Source organism: Chiloscyllium plagiosum, unplaced genomic scaffold, assembly GCF_037043375.1.
Source record: "Chiloscyllium plagiosum isolate Xiang-an unplaced genomic scaffold, Cpla_swu_hap1 HiC_scaffold_10, whole genome shotgun sequence".
Lineage (NCBI taxonomy): Eukaryota > Metazoa > Chordata > Chondrichthyes > Orectolobiformes > Hemiscylliidae > Chiloscyllium > Chiloscyllium plagiosum.
In genome coordinates, this window is record NW_028270148.1 from 49,305,735 (window position 1) to 49,319,290 (window position 13,556).

The window sequence follows — 13,556 nt, forward strand, 5'->3', positions numbered from 1 at the left end:
TCATGATCCATATTTATATGCCTCCACACACCAAAGTGGTCTATCTTTGAACTTTTGACTTGATTAAAATGTTCCTTTGGTGAGGCTATTGTATCTGGTCCTGTGCTGGCTCAGCTTTCCTGCACAGTTTGTGACATTTCCCCCAGTCATGGAAGATAATGTGAAATCAGCACACTATTTTATGGAGAGGGACCTGGAGGTCCTGGTGGTTGGGATGGTGCAGAGCAGGACTGTGCTCCTCCCCCAGGACTGGCGGAGGAAGACACAACACCAGACCGTACCGGACTGGCCTGAGGTTACCGTCCATGTCAGTATACTCTCAACCCTTTAGAAGCTACAGGAAATTCAATCACCTTCTCCACTTTACCAGGGTCAGTGCCAACATTTTCTCCCTGCTACCTCATACTTGCTCTGTCTCTGGTAGTGAACCTCCTTCCCACCAACGCTCATGCTTTACCATTATCTTCCCTCACTTGCCTTTACCCACTGCAAATCGTACACTTTGCATCGCCTCTGCAGCTCCTTTTCACTCACTCAGGGCATCTCACTATTTCCCGCACTTAACATCTGTGAAATCCACTTTCATCTCATTCAATCCTTCCCTTTCTCTCAAAACAGGAGCAAATAGCCTCAATAAGACAGAAAGAGCCAAGACATGTGGTGGCGTGCCTGACACAGCTTCTCATCCATTACAAGAGGAGGAACCTGATCCTAACTACCCCAAGTGTTTGACTAATAATGTCCAAGCCTGACAGACTGATAGCAGAAGATGCTCTTGACTTGCTGTGTCAAGGTCCTCTGACTCATGGCTGTCTCCCTTGACTTAAATGAGGACTGCTCCCCTTAGACTTTCAGACATGCGTGTCAGCTTGCAATTGTAGACAACAAGCTCATGATGCAGCTTGGAGATTGATGTAGCACTGTGCCATACAGCAATATATCCATTCCCTTTACTGATGACTAATGACCAAGATGACAAGCTGCCTGATTTTGGATCCGTGCTAAACTGCAAGGCAATATATAGATCCTACGAACCTTTGAAGAGCAGCTGAGGGGGCAAGTGCTGAAATGCAAGGCAAAGACGTTGTGAGCATTGATATAGTGCAAAGTGAGTAAGTGAGAAGAGAGCAAGCGAGGATCCCTGAGGTGCATCCCAGTCCAGTCCATGAGCTGGTGCCTGTCCTGCACACAAAGTGTTCTTGCAAGAGCTTAAGAATGAAATGAACTGGAGTGTATCGTTTATGTGCAGAAGCAAGTTGTACATGAATTGGAGATGTGTAGTGATGAATAGTGATGGTTTGGAGATGTCGGTTTTGGACTGGAGTGTACAAAGTTAAAAATCACACAACACCAGATTATAGTGTAACAGGTTTAATTGGAAGCACTGGCTTTCAGAGCGCTACTCCACAACTATCTGATGAAGGAGCAGCGCTCCAAAAGCTAGTGCTTCCAATTAAACCCATTGGACTACAACCTGGTGTTGTGTGATTTTTAATGATGAACAGTGAGGATGGCATGTTGTAAATGCCAACATCCTAGGAGGTGGGGTCTGAATGGCTGCTGCTCTTGCAGGTTATCCTGAGATGTTGGCGCTGGGTGTTCAAGATGGAGGCCTTAAGGAAAAAATGGTGAGCTGGGGTCGTCAGGTATCTGCTCAGAATTTCATGTTGGGAGTTCCCGGTGACTAGTTTCTATCCTGTTGAGGGAAGAACAGGTGCCTACATGTTAAAGATGCAAGGTGGATCGTAACGAGGATGATAAAGAGCAATCGCCTCCATTAATCTATATGCCTCTTGTCACTCACTTGTGAGGATCTGGCATTGATACCCAGGACTTGGTTGGAAAATGCGACTAGTCAGTCTCATGGTGAGAAAGTTCTCGCTCGAAACCTCATGTAATTCTCCCAATTTCCCACCTTGGGGTGGCATGGTCACTCAGTGATTAGCACTGCTGCCTCACAGTGCCAGGGACCCAGGTTTGATTCCAGCCTCGGGTGACTGTCTGTATGGAGTTTACATTCTCCCCGTGTCTGTGTGGGTTTCCTCCAGGTGCTCTGGTTTCCTTCCACAGTCCAAAGATGTGCAGGTCAGGTGAATTTGCCATGCTAAGTTGCCCATAGTGTTAGGTGCATTAGGCAGAGGGAAATAGGTCTGGGTGGGTTACTCTTTGGAGGGTTGGTGCGAACCTGTCAGGCCGAAGGGCCTGTTTCCACACTGTAGGGAATCTAATCTAATCTAAAAAAAGGCCAACATTGTTCAGAGCCCAGGAAGATTCTGCCCAATGTCTCCCTCCTCTTGCTAACAAATGTTTGTACTTTGAAATCCCAATTAATCTCAAGGGTGAGTGCCTGATGTTAATAATGCAAATGCCTCTCAGTAATGTTTGATTATATTCAAATCATCTCATTCTGAAGATTTGGATCAGAATCAGCACAGTGACAAATAAAGGGGATAATTCCTGCCCTCTGGTAATTTTCAACAGTGATGCAATGACTCCATTCTCTGAAATACACATACTCCACATATCAAATGCATAATAGAGCATGTAATGACAGGATCTCAAACAATAATTATACTTATGTTCTCTTAGATTCCACCTGCTTTCCTGAAAGAGCAAAGTGAATCTAATGGTCAATGAGGTGTTCCACTTGCCAAGCACCTATCTCACTATGTTGCATCACAGTACTGGTGAACATAATTAGAGAGAAGATCAGTGAAATAGAGGCAGATATTAGGTTAAGACACAAAAAATAATCTAGACCTATATTTGGGTTCAGACTGCAGAAGCAGTGTGTGCCCTGACCAGGAGGGTCAAGGATCAATAGAAATTGGTTACTGGCATACAGATGGCAGTCTGTCCCTGCAGGTTTCATTAGAACATATGACACATCTCAGTGATAGCCTCCCTGCTGAGCCTAAGGCTACGCATGCTGTTCGTCATGGCCAGACAGCTGACCCAATTGCAGCAGACCCACTGTATGGGGTAGTACTTGCTGTGAGTTGCATTCCCAGACTATTCTGTTCTCCGACTGTTACACCATTCAATATCTGTCATTAACTGAAGTACTCTTCCTCTCAAACAGCAAACTTCTGACACAAAATGGTGATTCTTCAAAATCTTCTATTCAGTAAGCTTATGTATGCCAGGCCTGACGTTTCAATCTCAAAATGTTCATTTTTTCTGTTATCCTCCGCAGCTGCTTCATTTCTAATGATTGGTATTTAACAAGGCCTTAACAAGCAGAAATAGGCTTTATTCTGACACTTCACTAATATTCCTGAAGACATTTTGGAATCGGAGGAATCTTCAAAGAAATGCTAAGTGTGACAAATAGTCAATTAGTACCTTCTGTCAGCATGACACTTTTTCAACTCACCTCCACTTTTTCCACAAATATTATTGAAGAGAGGATAATGTGGTTCTAAACGGTCAACGATGATAATGCTAGCTTATTTTTTTTAAAATAAACAATGGATTACTTCAACTTGTTAATATACTTCAGTATAATTATCAGTTCATTATCACTTGAAATGACAAAGTGTTATGCTTTGTCTGTATTTATACCACTAATTGCGATTTTCTGCTAAAATGGTTACTGCTTTATCATTTAACTAAGTGTGTTAATTATGTTATACATTTTTGTTCTGCTGAGATACTGAGTTAATTTCCAGTACAGTTTATATTCTAAAACACTTTTATTAATCATAGAAGCACAAATATTTTTGTTAAAAATTAGAAATGAGCAATTTGGCAATGTGCACCTAGATACGATAGCACTGCACTTGCAGTGTTCCAGCTCCCTCTACCTTCTGGCAAAGTGACAAATGCTAGTGTCTGTATTCATGAAGATGTGGCTTGTAATAATACTAAAATTATTACAGCTGTTTCCATAATTTTGTAGGTAATAGTTTCAGCAGATTAAATGACATTTAATGATTAATTGCACAAAATAAATGGGGAAAGATCAAGAAAACTAAGATTGTAGGCAGTGTTTCAAATATATAGCAAATAGATCAGTCAATAAACAATAAGAGTTTAAAAAATAAATAAATAAGAAGAGGAATTTAATATTTTTGACACAAGCCTTTTTCTCTACCCAAAATAATTAAGTATCTCTTTCAGCTACAAACCTGCTGACTGTGCATTTCGGATCGTTTCGGATAATAATAATTAACATAACTTCGGATTGTACATTTGGAAATGAAAACTTGGTAATCTGTGATAGCTGCAAGTTGCAAATATCATCACCCATACCTCCAGAATTATAATGTGGGAATTTACAAATTTCAAAACCAAATCCCCTTCTGAAATTAAATGGGTGCAACAGAAGTCATTCTACTTTTAAATACAATAGTTCAGAATCAAATAAGGTACTATTTAAATCAGATGACCTCCAATTCAACAGAAGTACAAGTATTTCACACCCAGTTTAAAAAAAACATACCAATTCAGTTCTGACAGAGGTCCATAAATTACTTATAACAGCATTTGAAAGATCACGAAGTAGTTGTGAGTAATCACAATGAGGTCTAATTACTGGGGCAATTAGCTGTGTAACTTCAGTGATTGATTGGAGCTTAAGTCGATCTTGAGGATCTTATTGAAGATGGCCAGGAAGCAATCTTTCAAAAGCTAGCAACCTGGTCTGGAACTGTACGTGAGCACCATGATGGTGATTGAAACCTAGAAGACAGACATTTTTTTTACCTTACCGTGCACAAGCTTGAGTTCCTTTCAAGCATTTTGTTTTAAATTCTATATGAAAGGACTGCTGTTAAAAAAGTTAATCTTTATGCTTCCATTGATTTTCATTTAGTAAAGAATGTGGTCATCAAAATGCTTAAATCTTCATAGAAAGCATGTTAAGTAAACAGCTTTCTTTTCAATTAGATTTGATCATAATTTAAAGTGATATGCAACTAATGTAAATATATTATTTTAAAAGGTAATGTCAATAAATGATAGCTTGAAAATATAATTAATAGTCCCCAGTCTTTCTTCTAAAAGAAACCACGAGGTAGATTTTTGCCTTTGTCACCTGGGCTTTAAGCATCACCAAGAAGGGTGCGGAAGAGAAAACTTGGCGGGAAGATCCACAGAACACTAACAGAATGTCAAGATCTTCCTTCCAGTCATTTTGGGGAAGGGAAACAAGACATGTCCTGCTACCAACATGCAAATATCTACACCACATTTTCTTTCTATACTCAATCCTAATGCTCAGATGGTAAAGAGAGAAAGTACCCTCTATGAAAGTTCTAACTTGCAACAAAAAAATGTCATGGGAAGAGATTGCATTTACTGAGGTCAATCAAAGATACCACAGTAGATGTAAGTTTAGTTGTCATAGAGTCATAGAATCATATAGCACAGAAACAGACCCATCGGTCCAACCAGTCCATGTCACCAAAAATCCCAAACTAAATTCATCCCACTTGTCTGCACTTGGCCTATATCTCTCCAAACATTTCTTATTTATGCACTTATCCAAATGCATTTTACATGTTGTAGTCACCACGTTTCAAATTTTCTAGCTGAATTTCTTTACAGGTTGTGAATCTTGAAGTAGTTAAAATATTATATATAGCCTTTTGAATCATTCACAGAATCTGTTTGAATAGCCTGAATTGACCACTAAATATATTTATGTATTTCAAAACAGCAGGTCTGAAGTTTCCAAAGACATCTATTTTAATGTTTTACACCAAAAATGTAAATATATTATTGAGAACTTTTAAAAAACAATTCCTAAAGAAAACAATTAGAAAGCGTTCATTATGGACCACGAGACTGTTTAACATCTTAAAATAGAAATGATTGGTTAATAATTTTGGTGTAGAAGGTCAGGGCAATTTTCTAATAAGTTATGATTATTTTTGCAATGGATGAAAGCAAAAATACTGTAAAACCTGGAAATCTGAAACAAAATGAAAAGTGCTGGAGTAACTCAGCATGTCTGGCAGCATCTATGAAGAAAGAAACAGGGTTAGTGTTTCGAGTCCAGTATAACTTCCCTTTAGAATTCCAGTTTGAATCTTAGCTCTTTAACTCTCTCCATGTTTGAGATGGTTTCAGTTATTTCCAAGTAATTGAGACTCAAATCTATTGGATTAGCAAAAATGTTAGTTATTTGAAGATTACATTTAAAATCATTGTCTAGATTGATAACCCCCCTATCCTTTGTGGCTGTTATTCATGGGGCAATGCAAGTACTTGTTTTCCGTATTCTAATTAATATTTATGTATGATGATCTTGCGATAAAGATTGCATATAGCGTAACTTGTTACATGTTTTTCAAATCCTATGTACTGGCCGAAGGGCCTGTTCTGCGCTGTACTGTTCTATGTTCTATGTAATCTGTTAAACAAATCATTATAAAATATGTCTCATTTTCATGTTTTATTAGTTAGTTTAAAACTGTGATGAAGAATTGTGGTATGTTCTGCCATTCAATTAGATCATGGTTGAACTGCATCTTGGAAAGGATTTGTAGCTCTTCCTGAGGCCAGCATTGGAGTTGTGGCATGGGAACCAAAATATAGCTTCATAGGTCAACACACCACTTTGCATGCTCCATCCTACTTCCAGCCATTTTTGTGGGAGTCGGATTGGTGGATGGTGAAGCACAGTGTTGACTCATTGAAAAACAATTACATTCAATTCAAGGAGGCAGTCTGGAATGTAACCAGTTCAATTTAACCTCCAAATTCCCACAGGTGGCAGGGGCTAATTTAGATGCCTGAAGGCAAAGTGTCATCAATAGTTGGGAGTGAGGGCAGGGCAAGTCTAAAGGCCTTCTCTGTCTGCCTGGGTGCAGGATCAGCTGCAGAATGCTCTGTAGAGGAGCTTTTGCTTCTCTCATGGTGATGCCTTGGTTCTAACAGCCATTATATTTCGGTTTTAAGAAGTTGCAATGAGTGTGCCTCAGTTTTTAAGAGTCTTCTTTCTTGCTTGCCTTCAAGCTGGAAGGCCTTTGATTAGGCTTTGGCACACCCATGTAGTATCCCTATGTCTCCTGTCTCCTTGTCAGTTAAGGGCGGGTCATGTAAAATTAACAATAAATGACTGCCCACCCAGGGTCATATTTGTCGCCCAGAAACATCTCCATCTCCACTGTGAAGAAAACGTTTCTGCCCATTTATTCACTGTAGTTCCAAAACACCTCTTCCTAACAAAAATCTATCAATCTTCGTCTTCAACTTTTCAACTGATCAAATATCAACAGCTTTTTGTAGGCAAGAGTTCCAGTTTTCCCTTATGTTTGTGTGAAGGAATTATGCTGACGTTATTCTTGAATGGTCTAGCTCTAATTTTAATTTAAAATGATGGCCCTTTGTTCTGAGCTCCACACTTGAGAGCTTCTGAAGGAAGGAAAGTTTTCTTTTTTCTTGTTTAATGCATTCTGACTTAATATGCCTGCTTGTCTTACCAATTTAATTACACAACATTAAAATCCCTACTTGTTTTTGAACATCATTGTACAAACTCAGACCAATCTGTAAGCCTGACATTTTAATCAAACACACATCCAAAACAACTAATCATCTTTACAATCAAATAAGCTTCCCTGCTGCCTTTAGTTACCTGGGAATTCAGATTTCAGTTTCTATTCTGAAATTCTCAGCGGTGTCTTCATTGCTGTCATATATCTGATTGGAAGCTGTGGCAAACCTGTTTTGTATTCATTCAGAATCCACATTTATCAAGAAAAAATAAAGTTATAGTTTATATGCTAGTAAATAGAAAAAAAATGGTTTCCTATAGCATTAACACTGGAATTTGGATGTTAAAGACAAATAGTGAATTCTATAAACTTTAGCAATCTCCTGTTTGTTTTTACAAATTCCAATGCAGTTGTAATATTAATTACTTTACAACAAGCTCTGCTTTATGTATTTGTTTTCTATTTCTTGTTTCTCAGAAACTTTACAACAAATATCACTTCTTGAACTTTGTCAATCTGTCAAGTGCTTCCTATGGGTAATAAGAGATGAGGGCATAAAAAAATCATCCATTGTGGGTTGGGATTGCTTTTCCTGCCTTAGCCTCAAATACCACCAAAGCACAAGAGAATGTTGAATTCAGACAGAGATGATAAATGAAATAAAAAGATATCTGTTATTAGACTACTGCCATGTCATGAGTTCACCTGTAAAAAGAAGAATCCTGGAAATTCGAAATTAAGTATTAAGTGCTGAAATAAAGCATCACTTTCTGTTTTTTTTTAGCAAGGCTTGAATATTTTTCAGCTTTGCAGTAATTAATTCATCTGGGATTACATAATAATAAAAAAAAAGGTATTTAGTAAAATATGTTTGTAACTTTTTTATTGCTGTTCTATTATTTTAGGGAATGATAAATCAAGTCCTATTGATTTCTTTTTTGATATTTCAGTAAGGGGACTTTTTCAATGTTAACTGCATTCACCATGTTATCTTTTCCATTGATTTTGCAGCTAGTGGAGCATTTTTGATGTATAGTGATTTTTTAAATTGAACTAAATGGTTGGTTTTTGCTTTTACAATTCCATTAATACTTTATGACCATCGTGTAATGCTATTTCATACCTGAATTCTTACTTCTTGAGTTGTAATAGCTTCTACTTTGAGCATGATTTTTGCATGGAAAAGTCTACAATACGATTTCTCATTCAAAGATATGTTAATTCACAATAAAATTATTACTATCCATGAAATGATTCTTGAATGATAAATATTTTCAATGTACCAGTTTTCCTAGAATGCTCAAAAGAGATTGTACTCTTTTAATTTTAAGTTATTTATAAGTAAGAGTTTTGCAGCCCAAATAGATTTGAAAGTGGTATGCCAACAGTCAAAATTGATCAAATTGTTTAAAAAGGATTTACATAATCAAGCTGCTAACTCTGTGTCACCAAGTTGATCAGTTTTCTCTTTAAACTGTGAGTGTGGTATACTCCCAGTATGCTTTGGGAATAATTTTGGCTCATCCCAGTTCTTTCCCTAAAGACCACTGAAGCACGGAGCATGGGCCAAGAGGATTTATAAATCTCCAGTCCTTAATGCTGTGCCTATCTTTCCCAATGGAGTTTAGCTTTGCACTTAGACAGGATTTGTTTAGTTTTATACCATCATTATCTTTACATTAGTGTGGGGAAGCTTACCTCATTTCCAGTTGTCAATGGGCTATGCTTGTAACAAGTAGAATCTGAGGATCTTACAATTCTCTAGTTTCAGGAATCCTTTGTGAAGTAATTGCTTGCTTTGGCCAAAGCAGTGCTTTATTCTTGAGGGACTCTGTGCTATAAACTTTGAGTTAAATGCTCCCACTGCAACTAGAATGTGGGTGAGTGTTTAGATTCTAGCTAGTTAGAGACTCCTTTGGAATTCCCCATTAACTGGAGCTGGGAAATGGTAGATTTCCCCAGTTAGTGTAGTCAGAGATGAAACTGTTGATTGACATACTGATATTCAGACTCTTGGTTAGAAATGTATCCAGTTTTCTGCTGTGTATTCTAAGGGGTAGTCAAGCTGTCCTCAAAATCTGAACCTTTCTGCTTTATTGATTGTTTAAAGGTTCATTTAAGTCAAATGGCCCATAGCAGCTTTTTTTTCCAGTTTATGGAAAGCATTTAGATAGTTTCTTTATCTGAGCAAATACATCAGTAAGTGATAAATGAACAAACATAAAGAGCCTTTGGAGGAAAAAGGCCCAAGAAGTTCAATGATTACATTGGCATACAAATTTTACTCACAGAAATGAAATTTCATCATGGGTTTCTTCTTTACATTTGTTTAAGAACAAATTTTTTAAAAAGTGTGCTTGGATCACAATTGGCATGATTTGTATTGGTATTTCTTCTTCTTATAAAATATTGCTATTAAAACTACATTTAATTAAAGAATATTGAATGTAATAAATAAGCAAGTTTATGTTAATGTCAGAAAAATAAATGGGAATCCTCCAATTAATTCTATGTAGGAGCAAACTATCCTCTCAAAGCATTTTTTTTTGGTCATTCAATCATTGATAAATAGGAACTGCAAACAAATTACAGAGTGCTGTGCAATAGACCATTCATATCAGGGTAGTATTTATTTCAAATGTTCAAGCAGAAGAAGGGTCATTGTGCTATTTCCCCCTTGATGTAGCCTTTATGAAGCGTATTTTCTATGCGTCAGACAGGCGAGACATACATACAATGATATTTTAGGTTCCTAAACCTCATACACACTAATAGACCATATCATTGCATCTACGTGGTAACATCCTTCATTTTTTACAACACCAGTCACCGTAGAAAACTCAGGTCAGTTAAAAAAAAAAATCAGAGTCCTGTAAATGATAACGTTTCATATTTATTTTCTTTTTTTTACCAAGTCTAATACAAATAATGAACAGATGTCTCAAAATCCCCTTGTTAAAAGAACATTTTCAAATTTGACCAGGTATCACTCTGGCACAAATGTCATAAACTACAATATGTAGAAATAGAGCTCTGTAATAATTACTGAGTGGATAGATGGCAATTTATAGATTGCAACATCTACTTTATAAGTATATTGAATGTCTTGAAATTATGGCAGTTACTGATCACTGATTGAGCTGGGCTTGTGTTATTGCACCATGTTCTTGCTTGTACCTTGAGAGCAGTAAAGCATCAATAAAATAAAAAGTACTGCATTTTAAATGAAATTTCAATTGAAAAACTTAACAGCCCTTCAAATTGCAGAATTTAACACAGACCAGTAAAGCTTAAATAACACATTTCTCAGCAGACCATGGTTTGCACTCAAGGTGACTTGATTGTCTCATGTGGTAAAATTATTTACAATTATGGAATTTCTCATGAGAGTTGCATCAAATTTTCTGTTCCATAACACCTATGCAGACATACGGTGGAATCTTTCAGTATTCATGAAGGCACTTGAACCTTTCTGATAATTGAATCAGTAACAGTGTTGAGTGGAGCAAGCATAAAAACCTGTTAACCTAAAGGTCAGATGTGTGCAATGTTTATTTATCAGTGAGCAAGGGGCTAAATCGGCAGCCCCTGTCACAATCCCAGCAAAATCATCTGTAATATTAACACAGAGTCGATGAATTCCAAAACCAGGATTAGCATGATAAACACAGAAGTGCTAAGAAATGTTGGCATTCCTTCTTGGCAGTTTGAACTTGAACAATGAGGTGTATTCTATATTAACCCAATAAGTAGAATATTGAGTGATGAAATGTCTCAAGGTTGCCCACTATTCAACACAATAAAATCTGGAAATAATGATCAAATGCTATGATATATATTTTGAATTTCATAATCTCATCCCTGTGACAGAATGCACTTTGTTATTATTAATATTTTTGCTCCTTAGTTGCACCTCTTTTCCACCCACCACCTCCTTTATATATCACATCTCCCTTCAGTCAGAGACGCGGTCGAAGCTGTCAGCTTCTCTGTGTCTGTTGCCACATGTTACTATGCATTTGGTCAATAGGAGGTATGAATTAAGGTGGACAGTTATGCCTCCTCCTCAGGTTTGAATGCCCTCCTGTCACAAGGTGATTCACCTACTGGCCCAACCAAAGTAATCTGCATATATGTAATATTAACTGTTTTAGAAATGAATGTCATCTTCAAAACTATATTTTGCTGGCTGGTGTACATTAACCCTTTACCAAATATTCATTGAATTGCCAAATTTAATTATGATTTCTTTGCATAGAGAAAGCTAAAGGTTATGATTATGATTAGTATTGTTGGAATAAACTGGGGACAATGCAAATCCTGTAAAAAATTAATTGTATAAATTATTAATCAGTGATACATTCCATGAAATCATGCTGTGCAATATTAACACATAACTGCATTGTGTTTGTCCAAATTTACTCTCTCCATTGTTTTAATTAAGGGGAAAAAAAGTGTTTAAAACCGTATTACTGCTTAAATTCATGCTAGCATAGCATCACGCAATTTCACATAATATTTGTTTCTTTTCTTCTCTCTCCACAGCAGATTCTGTGTGTCAGATTATGCAGACAGAGAAAATAAATGTCAAGCAATTAAATGTAGAAGGCAAAATAGGGGTTCAAACAATTTGATGTTATATAACACCTTAGGGAAGGCAGATCAGACAGAGCAACAATTCAACCACCTTGTAGACCAGAACAGCACAAATTCGCTGTAATTGAGCCATATAACCAAACTTTGTCTTAGTTGTGTAATGTGACATGCATTGCATTGAGAGGACATGAATCCAGTGTGGTTATGTTATCCTTATGAATTTTATTTAAATAAACTCATAACTATAGAATGACAAGTTGTTTGGCAGTTCTGGTCATTTCCCTAATGGCAAAGCAGACAAAGCACCCAATCCCTGATCTACATTGAGTTAACAAATTTTGGTTAGTCAAGATTCTATCTGCTACAGTTGGTCTTTGCTGTCTGATGATAGTCTTTTTTAAAAAATTTCTAATACCTATCCAGTTGTCACTGTTTGAAAGGTTAGGAATGGTGATATCACACCAATAAACAATTTCATTTCGGTCCATATTTCAGGATTAGCCGCTCATGCGAGGAACAAAGGTGACTTAGGTTTTTACGAATTGATTGGCTTTGCTACTCCTCCTGAAAGTGCAGGTGAAATTGTTGCTTATAGGGACCTGCGTTTAATCCAATATTTATTATCAGCATAGCAAAACCAAGTCTGATTTAGGAAGAAGAACACTGTGTGGCTAATGCTTGTGCATATATTTTGGCAAATCTAGAACAGTTCACCAAACCCAAAGATGCAGCTATATATCTGAAGGACCTGCGGATTCGTTTTGTGGATTTAGTTTGGTCAGAGCCTGCTTTGGAGAAAGTGAGGACTGCAGATGCTGGAGATCAGAGTCAAGAGTGGAGTGCTGGGAAAGCGCAGCAGGTCAGGCAATATCCAAGGAGCAGGAGAATTGATGTTTTGGGCATAAGCCCTATATCAGGAAAATGCCCTACATCAGAACCTGTGTTCCAAACTACAATAAAGGGAACAATTATTATAGCAACAGAAATTATTGGAGAAAACTCAGGAGGTCTGGCTGCATTTGTGGAGAGAAAGCAGAATTAATATGTTGAGACTGTGACCCTTTTTCAGATCTTTTTGTTTCTGCATCCGCAGTACTTTGTTTTATCATCTAAGATCATTCTTTAGATTCCTGGATATACCAGTGGAGAAAGTATTTGAGTTTGTTAATACACAATATCATCGAATTATATGAAATAAGTCTACATCTAGTCTTTCCAAGACACAGATGTCACGCCAATACTATCAGGAGAACCTGCAAACATTTATTAGCAATTACTTGAGAGACAATGATTTACTCACCGGCTTAATCACCAGTTATAGAGCCGGTCATGTATTGGCTCTCTTTATAGAAGATTGGAATATAGGAATGTAGAGGAATAGCCAAACATATAATGAAATTCAGCCTTTTGTTTTGCTTTCAAAATAGTCTTGTATCATTTTGTCTTCTTTTGAACTTCCAGAACAAAGTGGATCCACCTCTTCTGCTGAATATCAGATCTCAAAACCTGTTATTG

The 13,556-nt window shown here is 37.1% G+C and overlaps 1 pseudogene; it reads left to right on the forward strand.

The window, feature by feature from the left end:
• The first annotated feature begins 1,553 nt into the window (after positions 1-1,553).
• LOC148148955 (usherin-like) overlaps positions 1,554-13,556 on the forward strand; it is an 89,086-nt pseudogene continuing 77,083 nt past the window's right edge.